Here is a 6,000-nt window from a genome sequence, read left to right as displayed (position 1 = left end):
CAAATAGCGTGTTTGTCCTGCATAACACAGTCCATGATCTCTGTGTGAACTAACTCAGGTCAGTTCTAAACCAAAATCATTTAAGAAATCAGCCATCAGGTGCCTTTTGGCAAAGGCACCATTGGTACAGCAACTGATTACGGTATGTAAAATTCAATTAAATGTACCTCTGGCAGAACAAATGAAGTTCACCTATGCAGAAGGTCACTCTAGAAATAAGACCAGTAACACTGAAGTGAACTCAGCTACCCCACCCAGACACAGGAGATAATAGATAATTAGTTAATAGATAAATAGTTTTAGATAATAATTCATTGCATAGTTTATTTTTGTCTCTCTGAACTCAAACAGCAAATTAAGAATGTCACTGAAAATCACAGCTGAACCCAGAGAGCTCCTTGAGTAGATGAAGTCATTGGGTTGCTATATTTATCCTGTAGCCCAGCCTCACATTTCTCACAGGCTTCTGAAGCCTATATTATCAGAAGGAGTGTTGGCATCCAGCACACGACCATGTTTATGTTAAAAAGAAAGGGTCCCACTCACAAGCAGTAGGACAGGGGTTGTAGTCCCAGTAGGAGCAGCAGCACCATCTTCCTGCACCCCAGGCTGGAGCGGGGAGCAGGGTAAGTGGGACACTGTGGCTGTGTGCTTCAGAACAGAAATTTCAGCTCACTGTGATTAACACACATATACCAGTGAACACTTTCAACATCTCCCCAGCTAGGAAAAAGCTGATATGTGGATTCTGAGTGCAGCCCTTATAAACATTTCTTAAACAAAAGCTTGTAGTTTTTCTCTTGTGCTCCCAGGATTGTAACTGCCAATGAAAACTTCTGAGCAACCAAGGTTTCCAGAGGGCAACATCTTCACTGAATCTGACTCTGTGGCAGACCTCTACTCAAAAGTCCCTGGAGACTCTACAGAGACTGCTAAAGTTTACCAGTTCCATCTGAGCAGTGCTGGAGGAGGTGATGGAGCTGTCATTAGTATGCCATACTTGGTACTTCACAGGAGCTGACATCTAGTGTCCAGCCCAGCATACCTGATGCTGACCAGCAAAAGGTGGTACCAAACAGGGCATGGTCCAGACACCTCTGTGAACTGCTATAGCTATGCCATAGGCAAATGCTAGCAGGACACATTAGGGGGGTGTGTGTGTGTGTGTGAAATCCTCTGCAAATGATGTTGCTGCCTGGCCTGCACAGCACAGTGGGGATCAGCACATGTGGCTGCTGCCTGCATTTGGTCAGTAAGGTCCCTTATGTCCTCAGTGCTGGAAAAAACCACAGTTTTACCATTGAGAAGGACTCTGCCAAAGCTGGCATGATTAGATGGGAGCATGATGAGCACCCTCTCTGCTCTTTGGCAGTGTTGCCTTCTTGATAATTTTCTTCAGTTCATTTTGATTTCTTGTTGAAATGCAATTCCTTCATTCTTGTTTATCTTTTTCCCCACATTTGACACATCACTTGCTAGCCCCTCTGCTTGTCATCAGAAGTTTTATTGAACATTTATTATCATTATATTGATTAGCAATGTGTTTTATTTTTATAGCATTCTGGAATCTGTCCTTTTTTATTATTATTTATTTATTCCCTCTCTTTTCTTCTTTGTTTTCCTTTGCTGTCCCAGTTTTTTTCCCCCTCTGTCTCCATTAGTAACAGCGAGGCATCATCACACACCCAAGGGACTTTTGCATCCCTGGGTATGGTTTCCAAGTACAAACAAAATCCAGTGATCCAGCAGATCCATTTCAGTGCCTTCCTTGGCTCCCATCATAATAATCTTTAACGTGTTTATCACTTTTAGTGATTGCTACTATCTTCACTTCACAAACTGGGGAAGTCTTGTATGGAAAGACTGTGCATCAGGTTTTACATGTATTTTTAACACTAAAGCTCAGTTGTGAGGTCCACTGAAAGCAATTTCTGAAAGTCACGTATGAACATCTTAAGCTTTTCAGTAGGACTTCTGAAAGTCCAGTAAATGGGTGGCCACAGCTTGATAGGAACAAATGGCTAGAGATCTGTCTTTAGGTGATTTCAAATTCACCTCAAGATCTAGTCTTTTTCTCTCTCTCTCTCCTTTTTTTTTTTTTTTAAATCCAGTTAGCTACTGAATAGTACATAATTTTTTTAGACATAGATGAAACATCACCATATTGGGCATTTTTATTACCATAGCTTCAAACTGCTCTTCAGCAATGGCACTGATATTTCCAATCTCTTCCCCAGGCTGTATCGTTCTGGGCATCATCTCAAAGCACATGGAGAAAATGAAGGTTATCAGTAGTAGTCAGTGTGGATTCACCAAGAGGAAGTGATGCCTGACTAATCTGATGGCCTTTAAGGAGAGCATGACTTGATGGTTAGATGAGGGGAGGGCAGTGGATGTTGTCTACCTTGACTTCAGAAAGGCTTTCAACACCACCTCCCACAGCATCCTTGCAGGCAAGCTTAGGAAGTGTGGGTTAGATGAGTGGACAGTTCCTTAGCCTTCAGGGCTTTTTAAGCACTTCTGCTGCACAAAGGATTTTTTCGCCCTCAATTTCAAGTAGCTGACAGCTCCACTATACCTATGTAGTGGGTGCAATGCCTCTAGTTTTCAGTTTCCCATGTGCTTTCTCTCCTACTTGCAAAAATTGCTCTTATCAGCTGATCTCAGGTATCTGGTAATATTTTGGCAATATTAATTCAAAGTGAGATCTGGTTTTACCCTTCCCAATCTATACTGTCAGGGGTCTGCATATTCAGTGACTGAGAACCTCCCTGAACCTGTAGTAGCCTTGGACAGAAACGGTATCTTTGCTTCCTCAAAGTATCACTCTGGGAATTAATCTTGCACTTGGTTCTATCCTAGGAGAAAGAAGGTGATAGGATGTTCTGTGAATTGGATCCTCAGAGCGTGTGCTGTACCCCATTCCCAGTTATGAGCAGACATTCAATTGTTTTATAAGTCAGAGGTGACATCCACTTCCATTTTCTGAATTGGCATATAGCTGATTTTGATACAACGATTGAGACCCAGAACTCACCCAGCCACCATGCTAATTATTGAACAGTTCCAGTCTGCTGAAGCAAGGGAAATAAAGCAAATTATTTGAGTAGTGGAAAGGGAAATATGTTGGCCCAAAAATATGGTTTTATGAGCAAATACTGGATCTGACAATGCAGATGCTGGCAGGAATGAAAGGAATTCCAGTTCAGTTTTGCAAAAGGTGTATTTTCACAGAGAACCTGTCTCTTGTGGAAACCTTTAATTTAATGTACATTGGTTTCCTATTGTACGAAAACAATTTGCTGTTAAACGCCATGCCAGACAGACTTACATCTTCCAAGCAAAACCTCTTTGTCCTGAAGTATTCTAATGGCCTAAAGAACAGGAAATTGCTGGTGGCAATGCAGTTTTTCCACTCTAAAGAGAAAAATGGTCCAAGATCTAAACCCAGCTCTCTTCAGAAAAACACCCTCCCTCTCATCATTGTAATGCAGCATAAGCTATGTGACAACAAACACATTTGTTTCTGAGCCTGGTGTTGGTTTTGATCAACTAAATCAGCAGCTAAGTCATGTAAAAACTGCTGACTTGGGAAAAAAATGTTGTTTACTGACTTCACCTAACTAATTTGATGACCTGCTCTGAAGTACAGTGTCTCTAGTTCTTCCCTCTTCTGTTAGCTGAACACAAATTGTGTTGGTCAGAACTGCAAATTCACCTGGGCAGGACATTTCAGCAGACTTTGTGCTTTTGGCCTCTTTTACTATTAGGCACTTTCCAGCTCCATCCACTACTTGTGCATCCATCTTTAAGAGGAATATTGAACATCTACTTAGACACATTTTAGTCTGTGGCCATGGATGGATGGGTGAGGTAGATGACACATGAAAGTCAGGTTAACAAAACACACCATGTGGTAGATTGATACCAAGCAGTATGTTGTGGAGGTCAGACAGGTGCCTTACTATTAGGCACTTTTACTATTAGGCACTTTCCAGCTCCATCCACTACTTGTGCATCCATCTTTAAGAGGAATATTGAACATCTACTTAGACACATTTTGGTCTGTGGTCACGGATGGATGGGTGAGGTAGATGACACATGAAAGTCAGGTTAACAAAACACACCATGTGGTAGATTGATGCCAAGCAGTATGTTGTGGAGGTCAGACAGGTGCCTTACCATTACACCTGGACACCCAGAAGAACTCAGATGGAGTGCTGGTATTCACATCATTCACCAAGCAGTGAAGTCACACATGAGTGAATCACAGGATACTTGTTTATTGTCAACTCAGAGAAAAATAAAGCAAGACTGGTTTATGTGTAGACTGAGGCCAGCGTGGAGACATTCCTAGACAGGGTGGAGCCCACAAGACAAGTGGTGCTGTCACTGAGGAGGCAGCAGGTCTCAGTCTGCACTGAAGCTGGAGACAGATCTTCATGATAAGATTTTTTCCGTGGTGAAATTTGCTCAGGAGGTTTTTGCCCCTTATCTCTCTACCTCAAGCCCTGACCACTCACTCCTGTATGCATTACAGCTTGCTGCCTGTCCTCAACTGTGCTACTACAAATTACTACAAGGCCAGGCTACAGCATGCGTCCCTAAAGCAGCCTAGGTTAAAAATAGCCTTCCAAGTTTTGCATTTTTGAGTTTTAAATTGAAATAACCTCAGCTGCCTGATTTTGCAGACAACCACAAAAATAGCTTTAGCAGCACAACTGCTAAGTGACCTACTGAAAGGTGACTTAGCTTCTCAAATTCTAAAACAAATGTGTCACGAAAATACACACAAAGAAACCATCTCCCCTTGATGGTGAAGCAGCAGCTTTACTTTCCTCCAATACCAGAATCCTGATGAATGCAAATACTCACTAAAATGTCATGAATCCTACAGCCTTGGAGGCTTGATCCCATTTAAATCAAGGGAAGCTTTGATACTTCCTTGGGTTTTTATTGTTGCTTTTCCCCCCCTTGTCTTTTCTTCAGGGAAGTACTGGCAGTTTTTTAATACAGCCTGGTATTTGGCCATAGCCTACATTGTGTCATATATCAATATTCAGTCTGGCCCACGTGATTATTGATAGACTCCTGAGCATTGGAGTCCTAGGAAGTACAGTTGGGAAGGCTGCCAAAAGCTCTGTCCCTGAGACAGGCTCACTTATACCTACAGCCTTTTGCTGTAATGGACAAGAATGAGTACATGTTGATTATGTGTTATTTTCTTCCTTCTGTGATTCCATGAGTGGTTTAGCAAATGGAGGACAATTAAAACAGTGAAACTAAATTACTTAGAGTCCTGTAGCATTTCTTTAAAAGTGTAGTAGCTTTTTTGAGAGCATGTTTCTGAGAGATCATCAGTTTGTCAACACAGTTATTTACTCGTTCCTCCCAACCCCTTTCCTTATATTTTTAATCACCCTTATTACAGTATTTGGGATATTACTCTTTCCACCCTCCTCCCCCCCTCCTTGCCCCTTTTGTTTTGTAGTGGCACTGGCATGTGAAATGCCACTTAAATGACATTAATTTCATCTGCCTTTATCTAGCTTAGGTTTGGTCATTGCAGTGATTTACAACCATTACAGGGGGGTAAGAGAAAGAGGTTTTTTAGGAAGCATGTCATCTCCCAGCCATTCTAGGCAACTGTTTTGGAAAAAAAAGACTGAATTGGTGTCTACACCAAAAGCTATAAACTGAGTCTGAAGTGGCCAGTTTGGCTATAGATGTCTGCATCAGGTCAGATAAATCACAGCCTAGAAGTTGAACTGAATATTCCTAGTTACCAGGAGCAGTGATACTGACATCAGTTTTGTAACAGCTTGCAGGGTTGTTTCCATCTTTTGCAATACCTTTGGATCCAGTGAAGTGTCTGATGGAGAAGCAAACACTTACAGACTTTTTGGCTCTACCTAAGGGAGCGCACCTTGCCCACAGGCAAACACGTTGCAACATAAAATGCAAATAGCATTAAAGACACAGCTTTTCACATACCCTAGA

This window comes from Dryobates pubescens, chromosome 8 (genome assembly GCF_014839835.1).
Source record: "Dryobates pubescens isolate bDryPub1 chromosome 8, bDryPub1.pri, whole genome shotgun sequence".
NCBI lineage: Eukaryota > Metazoa > Chordata > Aves > Piciformes > Picidae > Dryobates > Dryobates pubescens.
The sequence above is the reverse complement of the archived record's forward strand: the minus strand, read 5'-3'. Positions refer to the sequence as shown.